Source organism: Notamacropus eugenii, chromosome 6 (assembly GCF_028372415.1).
Source record: "Notamacropus eugenii isolate mMacEug1 chromosome 6, mMacEug1.pri_v2, whole genome shotgun sequence".
Lineage (NCBI taxonomy): Eukaryota > Metazoa > Chordata > Mammalia > Diprotodontia > Macropodidae > Notamacropus > Notamacropus eugenii.
The window spans coordinates 28,601,887-28,629,111 of record NC_092877.1 but is presented as its reverse complement, the minus strand read 5'-3'; the positions used below and the strand labels follow the sequence as shown (position 1 = coordinate 28,629,111).

Sequence of the window (27,225 nt, the reverse complement as noted above, 5' to 3'; positions counted from 1 at the left end):
GCCTAACATTTAGCATGAGAAAGGAAAACAATTATTCAAATATTGTGGCATGTTTAGTTTTGAGATTCCATTTTCAATGTCTAACACCATGATTCGTCATATCACTCTTCGTTCCTGTTAGGCCGTCTATCATCATATATCTGTACTGGAACCTACCCACTTCTCACATCACCTTCTCAGAAATTCTGTCTCCCATCAAAGCACAGCTCAGGGGACACCTCTTTCATGAGGCCTTTTCTCATTACTCCAAGGATCTTCTCTCCATCTCAAAATTAGATTGTAATACATTATATATCTGTGTACATACTTCAGCTTCCCCAGCAGATTTTGTCTTTCTTGAAGGCAGGGACAGTTTCATTTCTATTTTTGTATTCTTTGCAGCTAAATGATACTTGCATATAGTTGATTTAATAGATATTTACTGAATTGAATTTTCATTTAATTGATTTTCCAGCTTCCTTTGAAATCCAGTATATATCTGTAATTTATAATTATGTGGAAAAATGATGAAGTCACATCTATAAGTCATGATTCAATAAGGAATACCAGTGACTGAAATAGCGCTTTGAGATAATTTTATTTTGCTCAGCATCTGTCCAACTAGAATGGTTTTGAAGGGAGGAAATGATAAACATGTATTAAGGGCCTATCGTGTACAAAGTGATGTGTTGGTACATGGGATATACAAAGTTTCACTAAGACACTCTTTCTGCTCTAAGAGTTTCCGGTCCAGTAAAGAAAAAAAGATTACCAAGAAAAATGGCTATATTACAAGATAATAAAATTATGAAACTTAGTTCTGTATGAAGTCTAAGAGAGAAGAGGTCAAAGTGATCATTAAAGGCTTCCAAGAGGAGGAGGCATCTGAACTGAACTTTGAAGAATGGGTAGAAATTCAGCAGAAAAGAAAGGTGGTTTAGACATGAAGAATACCATGACCTAAAGACGGGAGATGTGAGAACTCTCTTCGTGTGTTCAAGTTGTGAATATACCAATTTGGTAAAACAGTGGTGCAGATGAAGGAAGGTATTGTGAGATAGGGTCACAGAGGAAAATTGGTTCTATATTATGGAGGCCCTGAGGAATGTATATTTCATTTGGTTAGCCACTGAACTACTAAATATTTGGAGGACAACAAATGAGCTGACAAGATCTATGCATGAGAAAGAAGAAATTGATAATGAAAATAAGTAAGGATTGGGTAGAGAAAAAAGGGAAGAGAAAGTAGCCTGCATGAAGTCTGGCAGTAGTTTAGGTATGTGAAAGCCATTTGATGGGGTAGTGACAACAGAATCAGAAAGCAGGGGGTGTTTATAACCAAGAAGCACTTATACCAGGTATGCTGTAGGATGGTTTCATATTAAGAAAATGATCAATATAATCAATCATATTAAAAATTTTAAAATACCCCTAAAACCACATTTATGCTCTGTAGAAGCAAAAAAAGTATGACAAAGTACAACACTCATCTAAAATTAAAAAAACAAAAACAAAACTCTCCAAAGTATAAGCACATGGGGCAGTTTTAATTTCATAGGTGTTTATGTAAAATCAAAAGCAAGCATCGTATACTGTGAAGACAAACTAGAAACTTCCCCAGTAAATACAGGAGTAAAGCCAAGATGCCCAGCTTAGTAACTACTATTTTACATAATTCTTCAAATTCTATCAATAGCAATTAGACAAGAAAAGAAGTCAAAGACATAAAACAGGCCAAGGGAAAATAAAACTATCCTCATTTGCTAATTAACAGCAATAACTTCAGCATTCTAAGGCAACGAAATAAAACCTCCCTGAACCAACAGCATTCTTATGTAATTAAAAACCCAAAAGGCAATAATAGAAATGGACATCCCATTCCAAATAACCATAAAATGCATAAAATCCTTGGGGATCAATCTCTCACAAATACTTGCACTGATTCAAATATGTTCAAATGCTTAAAGAAATAAAGAACAATGTTCTTAACTTCAATAATATTCATTGCTCCTGTCTGGTACGTATAATCAAAATGACAATAGTACAAAAGTCAGTTTATAGTTTTAAAGCTGTACTAATCAAGCTTTCAAAAGGATTCTTTATAGAACTCAATAAAATTATTAAAAAATTCACTTAGAATTTTTTTTTCTATTAGAGGAGATGAATAAGGACCAGACTTTATATTATAAAGCCACAGCCATCAAAAGCATTTGGCATTTTTTACAAGGAAGTAGGTTAACAGAACAGAATAGCACAAAGCCTGATAAACCTGAAAGCACAAATTATGAAGGAAAGAACATTAATAAAATTAGTGGGGAAACTGAAAAGCAGTCTGACAGAAAATGGACTTAAATCGACAACTTATCCCATATTTCACAATAAAGTCAAAATGGATGTGACCTTAATATTAAAGATCATATCATTAAAAAATAAGGGAAAAAAGCAAGTGATACGCTGTCCACAGGTTTCTGCAGGAGGTGGATCAATAGATAACTTTGATTACATGAAATGGAAAAGTTTCTGCATTAACAAAATTAATGCATCTAGGACATGAAGAAAAGTAGTTAAATGGGAAAACAATGTATCAGTTCTCAAATAAGGGCTTATTATCCTACAAAGATGACAATCAAATACGTACAAATGATACAGAAATATACCAAAAAACATTCTCCAACAAACAAGTGGTCAAAGCCTATGAATAAGGGCTTTTCTAAAGAAGAGTTGCAAGCTATTAATAAACATGAAAGAATGTTCCAAATCACAAATAAGAGAAATGCAAATAAAAACAATTCTAAGGTTTTTCCTCATAATTAAGCATGCCAAATAATGGTAATAGTTAATATTGCGTAGGAATACAAGTGGCATTGTTGGAAGAGCTGCGAAGAAATAAAAACATTCAAGAAATCAATTTGCAGCTATGCAAATAACATGATGAAAATGTTTGTGTCTTTTGACTCTGAAATTCCATATCTAGCCTTATACTTGGAAACAGTCATGGACAAGAGGACTATCCCTACAGATATGAAAATATGACAGCTCTTTTTTGTGGTAGCAAGGAAATGAAAACAAAACAGATCAGGGAACATCTTGATGGGAGAGTGTAAAGAATGCTGGGCCTGGGGTCAACTCTGACCTCAGACAATTGAGAGTTGTGTGACCCTGGACAGGTAACGGAACCTCCACCTGGCTCTCTTTTAAATAAGGATGATAACAGCACCTACCTCCCAGGGTTGTGATGAACATCAAATGAAATGATCATTGTAAAGTGCAGGGCCTGGCATATGAATGCTGGATGAATTTTAGCAATGATTAATGTAATAGAGTTATGATGCTGTAAGAAATTACATGATAATGGATGCAATAAAGCTTAGAAAGAATTACATGATCTAATAAAGAGTGAACAATCTAAAAAAAAAAATCCATATATATATGACTACAGTGAAAAAAACCACAAAGCAAAATGTTGCAAAATTCCAAAACACAAGTGTGTTCCCAAAGAAAAAATTAAAAAATATTCCGATTTAAGTAGAATCAGATACTCAGTACAACAATCAGCCTGGGGAGGCTTGGTTTTATTGGCAGAAAAACCTAAGACCCAAGCTTGCGGATTCTACCTTCCCTACCTTTGCAGAAGCTGGAGGTCCATGAGCAGAGCCCATTGCATATACTTTCAGACTTTTTAAATGTACCGATCAATTTTGCTGATTCTTTTCTCTGCACTTTTTATTCTTTAAAATATTTGCTGTATGTGAGGCCTCTCTTGGACACTGGGAGAATTTCTGATGAGGTAAAAAAAGAGCATAACAATAAATATGTATTTATAGAAAAATAAATTGAAGTGATTGGAAGTAGGTTTTACATAACTCAAAGTAATATTAATGGCTAAATTTCATATAATGCTTTATGGTTTAAAGTTTGCAAAGTGCTTTACAAATATGACCTGTTTGTATTCTAATAACAATCCTGGGTATTTGGTACTATTGTTATCCCCATTTCACAACTGAGAAAACTAAGGCAGTGGGGAAGTGACTTGCCCAAGGTCACACACGCTGGTAAGAATTTGAACTCATGTCTTCCCAATTCCAAGCTCAGCCCTCAATTCACTCTACCAGAAAACAGTAAAGTGAACTGAGGGGTTGTTGTAGAGGAATGGGCTGGAAGAGACAAATGATAGCTCCACTTGTTTTGAGTTTAGGGGAAGAAAAAAGTGACCTTCAGCAAAGAAGGTTGCAAAGGTCTGGTGAATTTAGAGAAGAGCTAAGTGTTGCTTAAATGCAGGAGGTGTGGTGCAAGTTGGCTGAAGACTTTAAGGACTTAGGAAGGAGAGTTTCAAAGGGTCCAGTCAAATGGGCTAAGGTGATATGTGAAATGCTTTAGAACAGTGGTTTAAGTAGAAGAGCAGTGGAAGGCTACACTGAAAGCAAGTTGCTCCTATGCAAATTTAAGTAGAATCAGACGCTCAATACAACAATCAGCCTGGGAAGGCTTGGTTTTATTGGCAGAAAAACTAAAACCCAAGCTACAGATTCTACCTTCCCTACATTTTAAGATATAGTGTTGAATCTTGATGTTTGGGTTTGTACCTGCATGTGGTTTCTCCTGTAGGCAGGCATCTAACTGTGAATTGCTGGAGCCAGGCCAAAGACTGGACCCTAGCTTCTTGGGATACAGGCAGGAGACAGGTAGATGGTTATTGGGCAGACCTCCAAGAGACTGCACCTCCCAACTGAGTCCTTTCAGACTGATGTTTTATTATATTCAGAGAGGGGGAGAAAGGTGATGGGGTGGGGTGGGGGGAATTCAATTTTCCACTCTATGACCTGATGCTCTAATGTTAAAATATCCTCCCTGAATTAAATGGGTTGCATTCATCCTATTTTCTGTTATATTATGTAGCTGGTTGGTTGTTGTCTTTCATTCTCAAAGGGATTAAAATGACATCCCAATGTTGGAATCAAGATACATTATGTCTTACTGTTGCTGATCCAACCAATAAGAGCTCAGAAGACTACCACCAGTTAGGCACAAATAGTCCATATACAGTCTGCTATGTGGCACAAGCAGTATTTCCTAATGCACAGACTGCTCCACTAGGACTAAGGAGAACCTGGGCTGAAATCTGCTTCTGATCCATTAATTGCAGGTCTACAGGTAAGTCCCATAACATCTCTCAGCCTCAGTTATTTCATCATATAAGAGGAAGAGAGTAATAATACTGAACTCATGGGGCTGTAGTGAAGGTCAAATGAACTAATGGATATACATTTCCTCACAATGTATAATGCTATAAAAATATCTTTTATCATTATGGCTTTTATTAATAGTGCTATCTACCCCACAACACAACAGTAACAACATGAATATTGGTTGCTAGACATAAGCTTTAAAATTTAATGTAATAACCAATGATTGACTAGATCCCCTCTCTGGTTTTTCAAACCTTTTCTTGTAGAAGCCTCAAGAATTCTTGTATAACTTCCCCTGGTTTTTAAATTCCCTGTGATTATCCTACTTTAATGATTTCTGTTACTATTATTTCATTTTGAAGCGTGTCTTTGAGCACTCTGAAACAAAAGGGTTTTGATCATTTTATCCATTCTACTAACTGCTTTTGGAAAGATATACAGTCAGAAATGTAGATCAGTTTAGTAAAGAAGTGTGGCTATGTAACCCAATCTAGACCAGCCAGAGGAGAGAATAATTGGGCTGCTAGACAACACAAGAGGTCTTTGTGTACACAAGGCTGTCATGATGTGACCCTGTTCTAGGAGTCAGGCATGACCGCCACAGATGTGCTAAATTGGCACACCGCTCTGACATAAATACCAGTTAGGAATCTCTTCTTCAGGCTAAAACTGCTTTCACACCTTTCAGGATGCCTGAAGCCTAATGGGGCCATCACTGCATGTGAAAGGTTTTCTTTGGTTATTACTAACTTGGAAAAGAAAGTTCAACCAGTCTTTAAGGATGACACGGTGGCACATGGACAGATACCTTGTATTACTTGGAAGAAAGAAAGGAGACTATATCCCTGGTTAATGTTTGGCTTCCATTTAATTCCCTCAAATTCTGGAAGGAAGATTGCTACTCTTATTTTTTTTTTTTAACCCAAACTAAAAGAGGGTAGTGGTATAGTGTGGTCCCATTTAGTTTCCATGTTGGAGATTGCCACATGTCACTCAACAGTCAACAAAATGCAATCTACTTAGTTATAGGTACAGAAAAAAAAATCACACAAGCATTTCATCATTAAGTTAGGTGGACAGAAGTGCCTCTCATTCCCCATAAGGAAATATACCTGCTCAACAGGGCAAGGCTATGGTAATTAACCTGGCTTTTGTATATCCACCAAGCATGAAGATCCCCAGACCCCACCTTGATAGGCGTTTTCATACTACTCAATGATGAGAAAGCCATACATACATAACCTTAGAGCTATGGGGCTTAAGTCTTAGTATCCTGAGCCAAACAAGGCCTGAAGATAGCTTTCTTGAATTTTAAGAAAAGCATTGACCCAATCTACATTAGGGAGGGGCCAGGCGATAAAAGATAATGGTAGCAATATCTGTGATACTCATCTCCTGTAGTTTGAGACAGTGGAGTAAAACACCATTTTACTAAAGTCCTAGGAACTCTTAGACCACAGCTTACTCCATAAAGATTCAGGTCAATATCATGCATCATATCACATCATCTCAACATAACATCACGAGGGCAAGTTCAGCCATCACACAATTCACGCACATAAAACAAGTCCAATAAAGGAGGTATACCTGGTTTTATTCGTTTCTATCTGTGCAAGAGTTAATGAGAATTACTAGACTCCAAAAAGAGCTCAGAGAAAAGCAATGAAAATGATTAAAAGACCAGAAGGATCATTTCTCAAAGGAAAGGTTAAAGGATTATTTAGATTGGAAAAGTAGAGATTGTGAAATGACTTAATATTGCTCTTCAAGTGTAGAAAGGGCTGTCCTACTATTAGTAGGTGATAGATGGTGGTAAAGGAAACTGAACAAAGGGTTATGCCATGGAAAATGATGACCTTTTCATTCTCTAGTGACCAGCTGTATCCCTCTGGTAAAAGAAGCATGGATTGAAATGCCTTTCATTTGCAGACAGAGAAGTTAAAATCACTGAAGGAATGCTGATGGCTGGGTTACACGGCATAAGCCATTCAGTTCAGTTCAACAAACAGTGCTAATTATGTCCTATAAAACCCAAAATGAAAGTGTCCCTGTACTCAAGGAGCTTATAGTCTACTAGCTGATTCACAATACATGTGTATAATTACATTCAAGGTACATCATACCATAGAGCTTATTAGAATTAGTGATAGCACAGTTTTCCAGAAGACAGTGAAAGACTTTGAGTCCAGGTCATAAGAGGACTAGTTAAAGGACCAGGCATATTTAGCTGCGATGTTAATCAGAGAGTTAAAGACCTTCCCTACCCATCAATGGGCCAACCCACTAAGGGAAGACTGCTTAGGGGAGGCCCACACCTTCTGTTATCTAAGAACCTGTACAACAGGCCTCCTGTATATGCTGGGGTTGTTGCTGATATGTTCATGGCATAGGTAAGCAAGGTCTGCAAACTAAAAGGAAATTATGGGGGCTGGGATAGTTGTTCACTACTTCCTGGGTGTGGTGACTATGATTCTGAAGAGCCCCAAAGAGTGGGGATGGTGAGAGCCAGGGCTCGAGTGAATTAGCCCAGCTCTGAACTGTACTGTATGAATGTCCTGAGATTGCATTGTATGCAGAGCCATGGAACAGGAGGGGAAAACTGCCTGTTGGCAGACCCAGGCCAGAGATGGGAGTGGCTGGCTCCTGCTGGAGGAGGAGGAACCCAGGAGCTTAGAGTTCAGCCCAGGGATAAGATGGGGAGTATGACAGCAAGGCACTGAGTGTGCTTTTATTCAGTGTTGTCCTGGGACAGTTTGGGATCCAGAGGGTGGAGTTGCCCATGGTGGGTGGAAGTGCCATGTACCCCCAAGGACTCCATCCTGATGGTTTTGTTGTTCAGCTGCCCCTCAGGACTTGGAAGTGGGAGCTGGAGCATTGTCATGACTGGGACTTGGCTCATTAGCGCCTACACCTTAGAGTGCCTGCAACAGCATGGGGAGGACCCACCCCTAAGAGGATTTTATTTGGACATATTGTTTTGAATTGAGAAGGAAGGAACTGGTTGATCACTCCCCAAAGATTGGTCTCTAAAGAAGGTTATGTTATGTATTCTGCAAATGTAAAGTTCATGATAGGTTTATTTTGTGGGAACTATATTGTATTTACTTAAGAAATGTTAATGCTTATTCAGATACAAGTTGCCCCTGTAATGGATGTGAAAGATCTTGGGGCCCAATGCAATGTTAATCAGAGAGTTAAAGATCTTCCCCACCCATTAATGGGCCTGCCCATTAAGAGAAGCTGGATTAGGGGAGGCTCAAACGTTTTCTTAATTTTCTAATGAGGCACTAGTTCCCAAGGGTTGTGATGCCCTCTGGCTCTGAAAAGTGTACAGATACTCTGAGGTGAAGTTTTACTTTGGGGCTTACTCACTGGAAGTGTTTGTTTGGCCAGACAAGACTCTGGGTAGCTGCTCCGGGGACTCTCCACCCCCAACTTTGAAAGCCCAGATGTTGGTGCTTCTCTCTCTGATAACTGTGTATGTATGGTCAGACTGTTGAATGTGTCTGTTGATCTGTGATATATGTATTGCTTATGGTCAGGCAGTTGGAAGTCCTGTCTGTTGATTATCATTTCTTTGTATTTTCTCTGAAGTTCAGGGTGCTGACTTTTCCCCCTGAACTAAGCGAATGATATGTGTGCTTGATTAAAGTGATTGTTGACCCCTCCAAAGTTGCTTCCTTTCAGAAAAGCAGATCAAAGAACCTGTACAGCAGGCCCTCCTGTGTATACTGGGGTTCTTGCTACTACATTAGCCTGGAGAAAAGGAAACTCAAGGGAGACATACATTTATTTTCAAACATTTAAAAAGCTCTCATGCCTAAGAGGGATTACTCTTTTCCTGTTTGGCTCCAGAGGGCCAAACCAGGAGCACTGTATTGAAAGTTTCAAAGAGGCAAATGTTGGCTTGATGATAAGAAAAAACTTCCTCAAAATTTGGGCTGTATTAACATGGAATGGGATTCCTTAGCTGGAGGTGAGGTCACCCTCTCTGGAGGTCTTTAATCAATTGTAAAGGTTGTTAACTGAAGTGCCTTCCAACTCTGAAATTCAAAGATGCTGTGGGTACACTGATACCTATATGAACAAAAATATCTCTGTGGCATGTAGATCTTCTATGAAAAACTTATGGGAAAAAAGATGCATGAGAATTGCCCAATATGAGAAACTGGAGAGGGATTATTCAGCTGCCTTCATGAAAGGAATACTCATCCTGGAAATCCTCTCCCTCATGTATCAAAGCAATCACAGATTCAGTCACTGTAGAGGAGAGAGAGAAATCACTTTCATGAGAGGGATGGAAGAGTATAGTTTGAAAGAGGTCACATTTGGGTTGACCCTTCAAAGGAGATTAGGATGTAACCATTTGGAGAGAAAGGGAAAGGGTGAGAAACACTGCTAAGTGTGAATAAAGTGTGTGTGAAGGTACAGGGTTGGAGCAAGATGTTATCCTCAGTAGTGAGGATGCTGTGACAAAAAGTAAAACACTCCCTCTCCTTGAGAGATCACAGGAAAATAACATTTATACAAACAACAATACAAGTTAGAAGATTAAGTTTGTGTCCGTCCTTCGTTGCTGAAGAAGACCCTGCCATCAGAGAAATGAAGAAGTTATATTACCTCTCTGGGCCTCAATTTCCTCATCTGTAAAATGAGGAGAGTGGATTAAACCACCTTTCTTTTAGCTATAATTTCTATGAACTTAACCTTGAAGAAAGAACAAAATTTTGGACTAGTACTGGTGTTTCTGTAGGGTAGAGTGATCGTGGTCATCCTTTGTTGCTGAAGAAGACCATGCCATCAGAGAAATGATTACATGACTTGCACTTGACTTTGTGTTGAATGAGGGAGGGTTGTGCAGGTCACCAGCCTCACTTCTCCTCCAGAGCCATCTGAATCCAGTGACCGGATATTCATCAGGATGACTGGAGATGACCCAGGATGCACTAGGAGACTTTGGACCCTTTAGGCCAAGGTCTTTGCACATGCTCACTTAGGGTGAGGCAACACCCATTCATTGAATAGGCCTGTTTAAGAAGTAGCCTGGGCATGGCCCATTAATGAGGTCAAGAAAAAGAAAGACATCAGGCTGGGAGGGAAACAGCAACAGTTACTATTGATAATCACTGTAAAGCTAGAAGAGTCCAGAAGAGCTCTTGGGCAGGGGCCCATTGGCATCCCAGCTTTAGAGTGCAGTAGGTTTAAGCTGGCTGAATGGGAACCCAGCTAGTTGGGTAACTCAGCTCCTCCTCTTCTGTCTGCCTCCCCCTTCTCCTCTCCAAAGGAAGGTAAATTTGGATGGCCAAAAGATGTCCAGTTGACTTGGGTTTTACTGGCTAGTCTGCTTTCCTCTCCTTTCCTGCCCTGTCTTATCCTGTCCTGTCCTTTTTCCTTCCCCCATCCCTCCTAATAAAAGATTAAGTCTATGATGAATGAATGAATTGTTCCAACAGGACAAGGTAGAGGAATCAAGGGAGACTTTATAAAAGAGGTGACACCTGAGACAAGCAATGAATCAGTAGAGGTTGAGAGTATGTGGAGTAGAGAGGATAGAGCTGGTTAAGAGACTTATTCACTGAATGAGCATTGCCTCGCTTTAAATGAGTACCTGAAAAGGCCTTAGCCTAACAGGCCAAGGTCTCCCGTTGCATCCTGGGCTGTCTCTAGTCATCCTGATGAATATCTGGTCACTGGACTCAGATGGTTCTGGAGGAGAAAGTGAGGCTGGTGACCTTTCATAGTCCTCCCTCACTCAAAACAAAGTCAAGTGCAAGTCATGTCATCATTTCTGTGAAGTCATGGTCCTCTTTGGAAACGAAGGATGACCACAACATATGTTCCTTTGACTTATGCTTACACAGCCTGATCTTACGGTCCTTCCTCATGCTGCTTGCCTTGTCCCATATACTCTTCGGCATATCTATGCTGTTCTTAAAATGGAGCACTCACAACTAAACAAGTGCTCCAGATGATGTCTCATCAAAGAATAGTAAGGCATATATACCATCCAGGATTCACCTTGTCCACAAAAGGGGTGATCAAATGCATTGAAATCTAGCATCTCCTCTGTTATAGACACTATAACTCTCATAATGGAACCACAGATTTCATTAGCTTTTGTTTATTTTGGCTGCCAAAGCACACTGTTGATTTATATTGAACTTGCAGTCCATTAAAACCTTCAGATTTTTTTGGTCTTACAGCTGTCTAGGTAATCTTCTCCATCTTCTATTCCTGAAATTTATTCCTCTAATTCAAGTATAAGACTCGGCATTTTCTTCATTAAATTTCATCTTCTTATATGTTTTCCCTTTATAGCCTTTTGAGATGTTTTTCATTCCTGAATGTCATAAAATATTCCAGCTTTGTGTCATCTTCATTTTTTTTGAAAATCATTTTTATTATAAATTTTAACAAGCATAAAATACATATAGATCTTTTAAAAGGCAAAGAACAGAAAAGAGGATTCCATACGATATTCTGAAATTTTATCATATATATTTCATCGGAAAACATACAAGCATGTTTTGGCTCCTTCCAATTAAATTAAAAGGACCAGCTGGTGGCCCAGTGGATAGAAAGCTGGGCCTGGATCCAGGAAGATCCGAGTTCAAATATGAACACAGACACTCCCGAGGTGTACGATTCTGAGCAAATCATTTAACCAGTTTCCTCGACTGTAAAATAATAATATGTAAACTGTAAATAATAAAAATAATGATAGCGCCTAACCTGCAACACTATTTTGAGAATAAAATAATGTTTATAAAAAGTGCAGAGTGTCTGATAAATGCTGTTGTTCAGGCATTTCAGGTGTGTCCAGCTCTTCATGACCTCATGTGAGGTTTTCTTGGGCAGTTAGGTGGCTCAGTGGATAAAGTGGATAAAGGAATCGGTTCAAATTTGTCCTTATACACTGACTAGCTGTGTGACCCTGGGCAAGTCACTTACCCTGTTTGCCTCAGTTTCCTCATCTCTAAAATGAGCTGGAGAGAGAAATGGCAAACCCCTCCGACATCTTTGCCAAGAAAATCCCAAATGGGATCACAAGACAAAGAGGTGGACATGACTGAAACAACTGAATAACAAGTGGCAAAGATACTTGAGTAGTTTGCCATTTCCTTCCCCAGCTCATTTTAGAGATGAGATAATTGAGACGAACAGGGTAAGTGACTTGCCTGGGGTTACACAGCTAGCAATTGTGTGAGGACAGATTTACACTTGGGTCTCCCTGGCTCCAAGTCAAGTGCTCTATGTACTACTCCACCTCCTTGCCCCCTGGCAAATAGTAGGTACAATATAAAAGTTTATTCTCACCTGCCTTCCCCCAATCCTTTATCCACTAAATGCTTTCTTCCAGGCTCACAACAATCATTCAATGGTAACTTTTTAGGTTCCACCATTTATTAATTCATCTAATTGTCCTATTATCTAAACCCTATTACTTTATCTTGCCTGCAAGAATAACATGAGCCATTTTGCTTATGAATTGTTAAAATCTAGGTAAATGGTATTTCCAATATTCTCTTTCTCTACCACATCGAAATAAAATACCTACGTAAAGTATTTTGCAAACCTCAAAGCACTGCATAAGTTGTAATTTTTATTGTTATTATCATTATTAGTGTAGAAACCCTATCTAAAAATGAAAAGAAGTTAGGCTTGCATGATCATCTTGATGCAGCCAATGGTATCTCTTTGTGATGACTGCTTCTTTTTTCTGCATGTTCTCTAACCAGTTCTTTAATAATAGTCTAGAATTTTGCGAGGAATGGGAACAAAGCTCATTAGACTTCAGTTTTCCAGATCCTCTGCCCCTCTAAAATCATCAGGTCTGAAGTCACAAAAGGAATCATAGCAATTTTCCAAAGCTCACCAGTGTTTGAACCAAATTAAACTCTCTCTTATTCAACTACTGGTTAGAAATTCCATATGTCTCCACCTCATTCACAAAACAAACAAGCCAGCTTGAGAAAATCATTGCTTAATGCTCTGAATGAAGCAACTCTAAAGAGGCCATACATAGGCTTTCACAAGCCAGTAAAGCTGTCCAATTATATTCAGCTTGAAAAGGACTCTCAGATCTCTTTTCTTCTGTAATCTTAATAGGTACAAACCCCTTCTTCAATCCCGTCTCCAATATAATAAAAAAAAAATTTTTTTTCAATAACATTTCCTTTGAAAGGCAGAGTCTTAATGGAAAGAGGAACTAGACTTTAAGTGAGAAGCCCTATCTCTTATTCGAAATTCTCTAGCTACATGACCTTGGTAAATCAATTAGCTTATCTGATATCCAGTTATTTCATCTGTAAAATGAGTCTAATATTTCTGGTACTCTCTATTTCACAGTGGTTTTGCTTTTTTTTTTTTCCTGGCAAGCAAACAAGTTGCAAAGCTTGATGTAATGGCAGCCATAATGGTTATTTTTCACTTCATCTTAAAATCTTATTTTTCATTTGAGGAATCGTTGTTTGTACCCATGGACAAGTCTGTGATTGATAATAGCCTGTTTCCCTTTCTTCTCCTCTGTTGTGACCTTGAGCTATATGGATAACATATTCCAAAGCCATGTTAGACGTCTCATTTAGCATTTCCCACTCTAAGTTTTATCACTTGCTGCCTCTTATTAATATTGAGGCCATTTTGATAAGTACTGTTTTTGTATCATCTTCATGTGTTCCTTTCGAATAAGCATGATTAGTCTGTGAACCAAATGAAGTGGTAGGAAACCCCATTATGTGAGTCATTAAAAATGGACAGGACAAGGAACTGCATAATAAACTCCAGGGTAATGATGGCTACATTACTGAGGACAGAATTGCATCTTCTATGCACTAATTATTAGAGCTCTATGATACAGTTTGGAAAAAGGTTCAGATCATCAATCCCCTTTAACAATGCTCTCCAGGAAGAGCATGGCAATGGCCACATATAGTCTTAAGGGCTTACATGTGCTTGGTTAGTGGTTTCTAGGGAAAACCAAAGAGAGTTACTGTCAGAAGGCACCAACATTTTCCATTCAAAGTCTCAGGGAGTTCCTGCACCTGTTCTTTCCATTCAAAGATGATGAGAAATCCCAGAATCCCTCAACCTCAGACTTAGAGGAGACCTATGAGAACAGAGTCCAACATACTTCTAAATAGAAATCCCCTCCAAATGTCCTCAGCAAGTGGTCATGTGGTCTCTTCTTGATACGTCCACACACAGAGAAAACCACTATGACTAGAGAGAACCCATTCCCCCTGAGACAGTCCCCATATAACAGTTCCACTGTGTCTGCCATGGCTCTGGCCTCTTTTATTTCTTCTTTCATAAAGGAGATCCAGGAGTATGGGCTAAGCTCTGGAGAAGTAAATTGCATCCCCTTGTAAGGAAAAAACTTTCTGTATGAGATCTGCCCTCTAAGGGGAATGGATTGTCTCCAGACATAGTGGCTTTTCTCCATGCATGTTTCAAAAGAAGAGAAGCAGGCTACTTGCTGGGGACATTTGGAGGGGATTTCTATTCAGGAATGGCTTGAACTTTGTTCTTTAGCTCTCCTCCACATCAAAGATATAGGGATCCTGGGATTTCTCAGGAGAAGCAAGAGCCCACAGAGTTTCTGAATGGAAGATGAATTTGTGCCCCCTGGCAGTGCCTCCCCTTGATGTTCTGTAGCATTCAATAAACAAGCATTTACTAAGCATTTATTACTACATGTGGAAGACACTGTGGTACTTCTCTGGAGTTAGGAAGAAAAAAAACCAAACCCTGTCTTCAAAAGACTTCCATTCTAACAGGACAGACAACATGAAGAATTCTGAATAATAAATTGAATATTACATATTTAATTCTAGAAATAATAGGGTGTCTAGGTGGCACAGTGGATAAAATGCAGGGCCTGAGTTCAGATCCAGCCTCTTATTGTGTGACCCTAGGCAAGTCACTTCACCATGTGTGCTTCAGTTTTCCATCTATAAAAATGAGCTGGAGAAGGAAATGGCAAACCACTCCAGTATCTTTGCCAAGAAAACCCCAAAGGGAGTCAGACACAGCTAAGATGTGAACAACTACCACAGAGAAATAATTGGGACCCAACTGGAGGTACTGAGTAGAACAGTGACATCAGTAGACCTGGGATTTAGGTAGATTACTGCAGCAGCCGCAGAGAGAAGGATTGGAGAGGGAAGAGATGGGAGGCAGCCTCGAGTTGAGGAAACCCTCCATTTCAATAGTTTGGTTTTACACGTAGAATGACTGAGATGTGGAGAAGCTGCAGAGTGTAGAAGCATGGAGCAGCAGAATTGGATGTGGAGACCTGGCTTGTAACTTACTACCTTGTGACCTTGGACAAGTCACTTAATTTCTTTGGACTTCCCTTCCACATTTCTAAAATGAGGGGGGTTAGACTGTATCACCTAAAAATGTCTCTTACAGCTCAAAATCTGTGAATTTCCGATACTTTAAGAAGCAGGTACAAGATTTTCATCCATGTTCTGTGTCTTTAAATTCACCCAAGCTGCACACAGTCTTACAAACCATCACATAAAAGGGTTGGCATATGGACCACTGTGGCGTAGGCTTGCCTACGTTTAGGCCTTCTACCTGACTCATGTAACTGATTATGATCCAAATTTAGCACACAGCCCTAGGGAGGAGAAGTGTTAGAGTTGTTTCTGCCTTCATCTCTCTGATTCATCAGAATGTGTGACTGTTTCGAACTTGAAACTGAGTGAAATTGTACCTTAAATACCATCTTTGCCTGTTGGGCTCCTGTTCTCTTCATTCTTCGCTGACTTTCCTTCAGTCACTTCTGATATAGGATTCTTTCAGTGAATCAGGTAACCCTAGTGGCCTTGCAAATAACTGTTCAGTCACATTTCTGCCAGATAAGGAAAGAGCAGAGTAAATCTCATTAGTTTTGCTAGGAGAACAGCTGGGCTAGTTTTTTTGTTCTGTTTTGTTTTTAAGCCCATAGGAATTTTCCCTTTATTTTTCTCCAAAAAAGAATTCAGGAAGTATAAATCAATAGGCAAAAGGACTTAGAATGAAGGTAATTCTCTCTGTAAGATGAAAGGGTTGGTCTTTTCTAGATCTATTCTGAATACTACTATGAATTAGTAAAGGCAGGAATGAGATCCCAAAGGCCAGAAAATCAGAAGTCAATGCAAAATATAGACTGGGTCAGAACTTGGACATGGAGGATCACTGACTAGGAGAGAAAACCCAGGTTTCTAGAGCTCTGTTCAGAATCAAATCCCAGGAGGAAGGAAGGAAGCCTGGAACAGTAGGAGAATACTAGAATAAGACCTCAGTTTGAGGCCTTTCTGCCATTGTGTAATTACATAGCCTTGGAACAAAATCTCTTCAGTTCTATGGGCCTTAGTTTCCTCACCTGTAAAGTGAAGGTGTTAGAATAAATTATCACTAAGGAGTCAGGAAAACTCATCTTCGTGAGTTCAGATCTGGTCTCAGACACTTCCTAGCTATGTGACTGAGGGAGGGTCATTTCACCGTGTTTGCCTGTTTCCTCATCTGTAAAATGAGCTGAAGAAAGAAATGGCAAATCACTCTAGTAACTTTGCCAAGCAAACTCCAAATGGGATCATGAAAAGTTGGACACAACTGAAACAACCAAACAACAACAAAGGTCTTTTCCAGCTCTAACAATGTAGGAATTCCTGAATCTCACTTAATAAAGCTGGGGTCAGATCACAGGCCCAAATGAAGCCCAGTCAAATGTAGTTCTAAGAGCTCCCAGAAGCACAGGGAGACCTGTAATTCATAGCTTGTAGGCTCCATGGTGTGGTAGAAAGACTACTAGACTTGTAAACAAGAGGACCCTGACTAGAACCTTGCTTCTGACTGTCATGAGCTATCAACAACAAGTTGCCTAAGCTCTTAACACCTAAACTTTCTCCTTTATCTCTACTGTCGAACTAAATGAGAATAACAGAACCCATCTAGCATGCTGGTTGTAAATATCACATGAGATGATAATGTGACTCCAGTAAATCACTTACCTCTATCAGATAAGCCAAGCTTCTGCCTCTGGTATATATTTTGAATGCTTATTTTGTAGTATAAAAGACAGAGACAAAAAGAGAAAGAGACACAGAGAGAAAAAGCATAGAATGAGAAAAAGGAGGGATACACTGGTACTGGGAACTTTACCTGTACCAGTGCAGACCGGTACCTTCTCTACTACTTGTAAGTTGTCTATGGTCTTTGAGAGTTGTGGGGAAGTGATGTCCTCCAGGGTTAGACCCAGTATGTATTAGAGGTGGGATATGAACCAAGGTCCTGTTGGCTCTTGGGACAGCTCTCTATCCATCAATCACTACCACACAAAGCCTTTGTGTGTGTGTGTGTGTGTGTGTGTGTGTGTGTGTGTGTGTGTGTGTGTATGTGTGTGTATTTGTACACAAAGGCAGTGTGGTATAATGGAGAGAGACTTAACCTCAGAGTTAGAAAGGTCTTGTTCAGATCCCAGTTCTGACACACTATCTGTGAGACCTCTGGCAAGTCATTGAACTTCTCAACGTCCCAGACAACTAATACTCTTAAGCTGCATAGCAGGTGCTGAAATTTCCCCAACGGGAGTCTCTACAAACTGAAGAAATCACAGGTTTGGTCTAAACAATGAACAAAAAAACCACAAAGGTAATAGCCTTATCCTCCAACAGAAGCAGTCTGAGGAAAAGGTGGCCTAAGAACTTATGCCAACACTACTGTGTCAGGGCCAAGGTGACCAACCAAGCAAGTCCTTACATACTATTTCAAAGTCTGATTGAGACTCTTCTTTTATCCTTATTCAGAGTTCTTATCAGGGACTTCCCTAGCTAACTACCACGGACTTCTCAAAATTATGTTATTATCTCCTTTGCAAAATACTCCAGAGATTAGGAAACATTCAAAGTCTTTTCTTCTTAAAGCTTAGATTACCCATTGTAATGTTTCTCCATGTTATTTTCTCTCCTTTGGGAATTTTTTTTTATTTTTGTTTTCAAAGTAGTGTTGCATGTACTGTATGACTCTAATTTAAAGGCATAACTGAATCAACTCTCAGCATGCCTTTCTAATCCTTCTCTTAATGAAGTAGGGGACTCACCAGGATTTACCTCTAAGGGCCTTTGAGAAGTTTGGCTTTTTAAGAAACTTGCTCATACTCTCCCTACACGCCTCCCTTGAATCCTCACAGCCCATATGCTATGTGCTCATGGCCTCTACTGTGACTTAAGAAACAGAATACATTGTTTTAGCCTCATGAGTTTGTGCTTCTTCCAATCAAACCTTATGAAGATGTAAGTACTATTTTCCACTTTGTTGGATATAGGGCTTAAGGGGAGATGGTAGCAACTAAATCTGCAAGGAAGAAGACCTGAGCATCCTACAATGAGGCTTAGGACATGAGGTCAGAAGCCCATGAGAGATACAGCAGGTCCTAGACAGACAGCAATCAACATCCATATTGTAGAACCACTGTTCTTAAATAGTGTCAGAAGAACTCTAGCAGAACCTCCACCTGGGACTGACCTGGAACATGAAGAACCCAGACAGGAAAACTGATTGAAGGGCATGGAGTTTCAACAGGAAAAATGGATGTTTTCTTAAATGTTATGTAAAGGGTCTCTTAAAGCTAGGAGACAAAGGATCACTAGATTATCAACTGAAATTTAGAAGGGACCTAAGAGACCTCTAGTTCTACACTGGCTTCCCCCAACACTATTTTACAAGTGAGAAAAATGAAGCCCCCAAAAGTTAAGTGATTGCTCAAGATCAAACAGGTAACAAGTGTAATGGTAAGACTGGAAGTGGAGATAACTGCTGCACCATGCTGCCTCACCACAGTTCCTTCTCTTGAATTCAGGCAGCTGGGCTAACCCAGGAAGAGGAACTGTCTGAGGATCTACTGAAATCTGCTCCTAGAGGACAGCTAGTCATTTTCCAAAATCTCTTCCAGCTTTAAAACATATAATCAGAAAATCTGTCTCACTGAGGCTCTCTAGTCAAACTCATTTATTTTACAAATGAGGAAAGTAAGACCCAAGAAGGGTAAGTCACTTGCCCTAGGTCACATAGTAAGCTTCACCAGAAGAATTTGAATCCAGGCCTTCTGACTCCAGAACAAGTCCATTTCACTATATCATAATGCCTGGCCAATTAACTGTTCTATAAAGAAATAATGCATTCTTTACAAAGTCAGCACCCAGCATAAGCTGTGTTATTATCCAAAACAACATTACCAATTAGTCTTTCATTTGGATGGATTTATAATTTCATCTGATGTATTTGAAATCCTTCGGCACTGTGATAATGGCAATAGACAACAGCACACTCACAGTGCAGCTCCTAGTACATTAGAATAGCAGTCTGGTTCCACCCACTGGCTTTCTCGAATCCTAAGAAGCCTATCACCCCTGGCCTCAATCACTTTTGTACCACAACTATTAATATCTTTATGATTTCTCCTTAAAAGTCCCCAGAGGCACTGGCATAAATAACATAGTAACTCTGAGCTCTGGAATAGCTATAACTATCTAAGGATCTCAGAGCACCTAATAACACTAGCCAAGCTTCACAGCCCTCAAATATTATAGCACTTCATAGCATTTTGATTCATTGTCCATAGCAGGGAAAAGCTGTCATGACTTCAGTAAAGGTTATACCAGGTACTTAACACAAAACCAGTGTAGGATGCATAATCCTGCAGTACCTGAGGCTATGTCTGTCAGGGTTATATACAAACCTGGTAACACTTTAAAGCTCAAATGAGATAAGACTGTAGATAAGGAGCCTTGCAAGAGTTGGTTCTCTCTATCATATCCATCATCAGTCATCATCACCAGTACAACGAGGACATCAGAAGTGGGACCAGAATCCAAGACTTCCTGGCTTTAAGGCAGCTTCTCTTGTTGATTCACCACCCTACCTCACTCTCAACTTATATAGTCAAGCAAATTAAATCACTGTACCTATGTCTGAAACATCCTCGATTATCAAGCCATGTGCTTTATGCACTTTGAATCGCTGATGATGCCTGTCTATGAAATACTCATTCTAATTCTTAATCTCATCCACTGATTCACAAACCTAATTTTTCAGCAGAGTAGGGCATCTCTCATCATCTAAAGAGTATCCCCCGATATTCATTTGACTGTTACAGCCACTGTAACATGGATTCAATTTAATTTCAATGAGAATCTTTGTACATATTGGCATATCCTTCAGAAAAGCTGGTTAGAGTGGGCAGGGATAACATAAAATGCTGCAAAGATAGGACTGGTCACAGCATCCAAACTGTTGAGAATTATTCCTTAAAATAAGCATTTTAATCTCACTTTCATATTGAAAAGTGATGATGAATACAGATGCGGCATGATAATAAACTAAAATAATTTTCAAATCTCATTCAGAAGCCTTTGAAGTCGAATGACATCAGCACTTTCTGAATGGGTGCTTAATTTCAAAACCTCCACAGTCCTCTCAGACTGTGGCAAGAAGTCTTTACTAGATTCGGAAATGTTTGGAAGTGCATGAGTGACCCCATCTTGTTTTCAATTATAGAGCATATGCCATAATGGATGCCTTTTAAAAGTCATATTTGTAATTGCTTGGGGAGGCAAGGAAACAGCCGTTGCATTTGATAAACACCATAACTACATCGGTGCCTAAAACAGGAATTCCAATGAAGTTTTACATGCATTCTTGAAAAGTATAATGGAATTTCTTCAACTAGGTCTTGGCAAGTTTCCACACTGACCCTTTAACTCAGACTACAGAGAAGAAAGGATTCCGGCAATAGAATGTTCCCTTTTGTTTCTTTCAAGGGGCCACTGGTAGTACAGGAGATAGAGCACCGGGCCTGAAGTCTAGAACTGAGGCCAAATCTTAATTTCCACGTGACCCTGGACAAGTCAATGATCTTCGGCAGGGCTCAGTTTCCTCAAATGTAAAATATGATATTAAGAGTACCTCCCTCCCAGGGCTGTTGAGAGGATCAAATGAAATAATGCCGTAAAGCACTTCACAACGTTCGATTCCTTCCTTTGAAAGAGGCCGTTCTAAATGCATCTCTTTGAGGCTGAATGTACAGCCCTTACTAAGTATGTCTTGTCTTGGCCAGTCTTACCACAAGGAGGATAAAAAAGTACCTACTTCATATGAATTAAATGTGCAGATCTATCAAAAGTTAAAATTGTGATAATAATAATTATGCAAATCATAAAACACTGTATCTTTCACAAAGTACTTTTCTAACCATCACCCTTTAAGACAGAGTTCAGGGATTACATCGTTAATGAGAGGAGTCCTGGTCTGGTGGAAACAACATGAGTGTTAGAGTTCGAGGACCTGAGTTCAAATCTTGCCTCAGGCACTTAATGCATATGTGACCTTGGGCATTCACTTAATGTCCAAGTCTCAGTTTCTTCCTCTGGAAAAAGGAGGAAGTTGAAGAAAATCACTTCTTAGATCCTTTCCACTTATCAGTCTTGAATCCAATGGCCTCTAGTGCATAACTAATCATTTTACAGATTTGAGATATGAGTTGACCCATCCAAAGTTTCTAATAGTTTGTGGCAAAACTAGGTTTCTATCCCATATCCCCTGACTCAAAGTTCAGTTCTTTCTCCTCATTTGCACATCTCCCTCCCACAGACATTTTAAGGGCAATCCCTTAAATAGAAATAAATAGCATGCCTATTTATTTACGTAGACGCTATCTTCTCTATTACCCAAATATTGTTTCTTAAGCAGGAATTTTTCATACAGTGTTAAAGATATGCAAAGGGGGCACTAGGTGCCACGGTGGATGGAGTGCTAGACCTGGAGTTGGGAAGACTCATTTTCTTGAGTTCAAATCCAGCCTCAAACATTTACTAACTGTGTGACCCTGGACAAGTCACAATTTTATTTGCCTCATCTGCCCTATTTTTTCATCTGTAAAATGAGGGAGAGAAGGAAATGGCAAACCATCCCAATATCTTTGTTATGAAAACCCCGAATGGGGTGATGAAGAGTCAGTCATGACGGAATAACAACAAAGATACGCAAATGGAAAAATACATAATTGTGCCATTCAGTCAGCAAGAAAAATAACAGCTTGAACACCCCAGTCATTCAGCATTTGTTAAGCAGCTACAACTCGCCAGGCATGATCCTAAATGCTGGGGACACAATGAAAGGTAAAAGCCAGTCCCTGCTCTGAAGGAGCTTCCCCATCTCCAGGGGGAGACAACATGCAAACACACAGAAGATAAACAGGAAAGAAACAAAGATGGAAAGCCCTAGAAACAAGAGAGAAGAGTGTCTCATGGAAAGGAGGCCCAGGAAGCTGGGAGGCAGAGATGGGGAGCATTCCAGATGTGGGGGACAACCAGAGAAAATGCCTGGAGCCAAGAGAGGGACAACAGTGAGGAGCCCAGTGCCACTGAATTGAAGACATAAGGTATAAAGGTATAAAAAAACTGGAAAAGTTAGGGAGAAGGGTCCGGTATGGAGGTCTTTGAATGGAGGTCTATGAATGGAGGATTCTGTATTTGATTCTAGAGGTGATAGGGAGCCATTGGAGTTTCCTGAGTAGGGATGGTGACATGGTCAGACCTGAGCTTTAGCAAAATCACTTTGATGGCCCAATGGAAGACAGACTGGAGTGGGGAAAGATATACAGGCAGAAAGACCAATCAACAGGCTATACCAATAATCTGAGTGTACAGTGTGACAGAAGGATCATAGGAGATAAGGAGGCATGCTTTAGAGACGTAGAAAAGGGTTAGCCCCCAAAAGACAAGGAACCGTCAGTTTATAGTCTACAAAGGAAGTATCATTTATATCACTAGAGTTGAGGAATGAAAAAGCATGTTAAATGAGGAAGCAGGCTAGATCCTTAGGAATTATGTTAGAGAAATTAATTCACTGATAAGCAAAGCTTTATTTACTTTTTAATGAAAGAAAAACTCTTGCTTCCCCAGCATTTTCTTTTAACGTCATTTACAGTTGACAATATTTCTAGCGCAGAACCCTCTCTTATGAACAAATCATTAGAAGAAACTGCTGCCAAGGTCATTTCTTCCCCCCCCCCCCATGCAAAGTTATGCATGTATTACATGCAAAGATAATTTTCAACATTCACTCTTACAAGATTTTGACTTCCAAATTTTTTCTCCTTCCCCTCCCCAACTTGGCATGCAATTTGATAAAAGCTATATATGTATAATCATATCACTCATTTTCATATTAGTCATGTTGTGAAAGAAGAATCAGAACAAAAGGGGAAAACCATAAAAAAAGAGAGATAGAAAATAGTACTCTTCAATCTGCATTCAGACTCCATAGTTCTGTCTCTGGATGTGGACAGCATTTTCCATCACGAGTCCCTCGGAACTGTTTTTAGATCCTTGCACTGCTGAGAAGAGCAAAGTCCTTCAAAGTTGGTCATCGCACAATGTTGCTGTTACTGTGTACAAAGTTCTCCTGGTCTGCAGAGCTCTTTCTAATGGTGTATTTAGCATTTCACACTCTTAGCCCTCACCTCTCTCTGAAGAGAAAGAAATCAATTTGATCATCACTTCTGGAATCAGGGCTGGTTTCATGCTCTCCTAGTGTTGCATATCCTTTAGGGTGGCTGCTCTTTATATCACTGTGCGTATTGTTCTCTTATAGTTTTCCTATTGACACTCTTATGGTCACATTTGGACAGGAGAATAGGTTTATACATGGAAGAATGTACAGAAGTTTAACACAAAGACTTAATATGAGTAGAGCTGAGAAAGGAAGTGCCTTTCTCAAGATCGATTTCGACAATGCTATATTTCTGAAAGATTCTATTTCTACCTCCAATACCAAATGACTGCACGACCCTGGACAATTCACTTATCCTCTCCATAGTCTGTTCAGTTAACCTTCTAAAAGTCTACACTGCAGAAAGTTTGCTGTCCTGGACTGCTAGGTTAGATTTTCCGTACCTTTTAAATAAGACCAGACCAAAAACAAAAGATGCCAAACCTTCTAATTACCTATTTACGTAATTCCTGGTGTTTCTTTTGTTACTGTGAATTCCTTCTTGTTGAGTTTTTCTGAAAGACTGGAAGGAACAGCCCTTGCCTTGGCAGGAAATTGAATGTGGAGGTGGTATCCTGTTTTGGAGTATACCTGTTCATCGTGGAAACCCTGCTTTTTTGCTGTAGAAAGTTAGACTTTCTCTGGGATTTTGGTTCCTCCCTTGCGGCTCCCTTAGAGCCCTGACCCTGGTCCTTACCCAGCAGAGGTCTCACCTCAGGCACTCTGTGGCTCCTAATTTTAATGACTCTTATCACTGAAGACACCCTTGTTTGGAGAATCTTCTTACTCCTCCTTTATTTTCCCAGCTGGCTTGTTTGCTGTGCCCTGTACACAGCATTCTGCTTCTTCTATTTAAGCCTTCACACAGGCTCTTTCCCATGCCTGAAATACTCTCCCTCTTCACCTTCACATCTTGGAAATCTCTTGAACCCTCTTTACATGCGATCTTAAGAGCCACGTCCTACAAACATCTTTCTTATTGACCTCAGTGTTAGCGCTCATCCTAAAGTCCTTCGTATTTTTGTATGTTTTGTATTTACTTGTGCTGAAGTGGAGAGAGAACTGTCCAAAGGACTGGGATTGCTGGGTTCAAATCTTTCCTCTGATGTGTAATACTGGGAAAGTTATTTATGCCATCAGTGCTGCAGTCTAACTAATGACTAACAGGTTATGGCAGGTGAATGCATCTGTCTTAAAACCATGAACCTGATTAAAGTGTAATTGGGAAAAATTTAACTATATATACATATACACACACACATACACACATATTAAATAGAACATAGATAATACAAGTTTGTGGTTTTCTAAGTCAATGAACTGTTCTCACATATAGTTCAGTTTGACACGACCGCTCTAGACAACTTAAGAAGATGAAGGTGCAGAGAGTTTGCTGACATTCACTGGTAAAGGAGGTTCCTCACTAGGAGTAGATTACATCAATGAAATCCCAGGAGCAATCTCTATTCCCCATTCATGTCAGTATTCTTACCCTCTAACAGAATATAAGCTCCTTCAGCGTATATATTGATTCCTTTTCATCTTTCTATCTCCAGCACAAGGCCTGGCACATAGCGTGAAAGTCTTATTGATTTGGATAAAGTTTTTTTGCAGTGGTGCTGTGACTTATATCAGTCAACTGACTACACACCCAGTGAAATCTGTACTATCAAAACATAAAGGAAATGCAGTTTGCTTCTCAGTACAGCTCAGATATATGTAAGGCAATATGCTTGGATCTACCATTAATTAGCTGTGTGACCTTGGGCAGGTAATTTCCCTCTTGAGGCCTTAATTCCCTTCTAAGTAAAATGAGTAATCACTAAGATCTATTCCATCTTTACCTTTTGACAGTTCACTAGCAGAGAGTAGTATCACCCATGACAGAGGAGTTTTGATGAGGAAGAACAGAAGTAAGAAAAGAATGGACTATGGGCTAACTGGGGTTGGGGGTAAAGGGAGTGGACCTTAATGAGAAAATAGAGCAGGGAGCCTTGGACAGCTGAGCGGCAGCACACTGGCCATGGGGTGGCCCCTGGAAGGTACACTGCCGAAAGTGGCATACAAGAATGTCCATGATAAACTGAGGGGAAGATCTGACAGATGGGAACAGAGAGGCACAGTGATGACATTCAATATATCTGTGTATCTCATTTAAACAAAATAGGAAACAGCTCCTCTCCCTGTTATCAGCTTGGCCAAGATAACAAAGAAATAGAAGACGTACCATGTGGTCAAGAACCTTCATATCTATTAAGGCATGTAGTTGTCCATTTATAAAACTACACCTACATGCTAGTCCTATGGATGAGAGCTGGGAGTATCCTATGCAGTAAGTCTTAAGGAATCCTGAAAGGACTGAAAAGAGTGAATTCACATGGAGACTAATCACTGGCAAATATCTAAACACACACAAATGCTACAGAACACAGGGTGGACAGAAGGTCTAAAGATACAAGTACCTGACGTCGTTTCCATCAGCATTAACATGCCACATTAATGGCAGTTCTTTCCGCTAAGCTTCTCTGGCATTTTTGCTGTTGTTATTATATTTTTAAATGGTGCCAACTCTGGCAGACCCTGGCAAGGCTTTAAGGATGGGCCCAGTCAGTGATGACCTGGATAGTTGCTATCCAAGAATGCCTAACTCACCTAAGAGGGGCTTCTCAGTATGTCCCCTAAAGGGTGATGAACATTTCAGTCACAGCATCTCTCTGGCTCTGCTGAATGAGATGAAATCAAACTGATGAAGTCACAGATATTTGACGAACTGAGGAATACTATTGATTCATTTTCATCTGAAAAAGACATAGCAGCTGCCAACTCCATTTCTTTGACATTGCTGGGGAGGGTGGCACATAAATCCAGAACTGATCCTCAAAAATAACTGACAAAAGCCCTTTTGGTGACTTTGACTTTAAGTGAAGAGCAAAGTACGTTTTTGTTCACTTTTTGATTGGTTTTGGTTTGGGGGGGGGATAGTGATTCTCCTTATATCCGTCTAGAAATACAGTGGTTACTCAAAGCCTAATCTTCCTTCTGATTGGGTGTGCGAAATCTAAGCCTCTCTGCTCTCCCCTAATTGGGCAGCCTAGTGGCCCCTCAGCCCAGGGTCTCACCATGTTGGTGCCAGACAGTACAGACACATTACTGGATTTAGTCTTGCTACAGTTCAGAGCTCTTGAGCTGAAATGATCCACCTGAAGCCTCTGCCTCCCCGGGGGCAGGACTTAGAGATCTAACTATCACACCTGGCTACTTTAGTCCAACTGAATGAGGCCAGTCATGACTTGAATCCAATCACATCCAGCAAGCCTGCATGCCATCATCTGGCATCTGTGGCCACAGGCAGGCCCCCACTGATGCTGTTGTGGATGATGTGTTCCCCAACACCAGTCGACCCCGTCCTGCTGTTATGTTTTGTTACAGTTTGTAACTCTGTACCCTGCAGCTCTATTTTTGTCAGAAAATTATATTTGACACCACAGGAGAAATTAATGCACAGGAAATAATGCTTGAG

The 27,225-nt window shown here is 39.9% G+C and overlaps 1 protein-coding gene and 1 long non-coding RNA gene across 4 annotated transcripts in view; one reads left to right on the top strand and one right to left on the bottom strand.

Moving 5' to 3' along the window:
* NELL1 (neural EGFL like 1) overlaps positions 1–27,225 on the top strand; it is a 905,733-nt gene that overhangs the window by 814,030 nt on the left and 64,478 nt on the right. The gene's annotated exons all lie outside the window — the stretch shown is intronic.
* LOC140510620 (uncharacterized) overlaps positions 1–27,225 on the bottom strand; it is a 106,776-nt gene that overhangs the window by 35,657 nt on the left and 43,894 nt on the right. For both annotated transcript variants that reach the window (XR_011969312.1, XR_011969311.1), the window contains exons 2-3: positions 15,889–16,026; positions 3,603–3,758 (exon numbers count right to left, since the gene is read on the bottom strand). This is a non-coding gene — a long non-coding RNA (uncharacterized lncRNA). The remainder of the gene's footprint in view (positions 1–3,602; positions 3,759–15,888; positions 16,027–27,225) is intronic.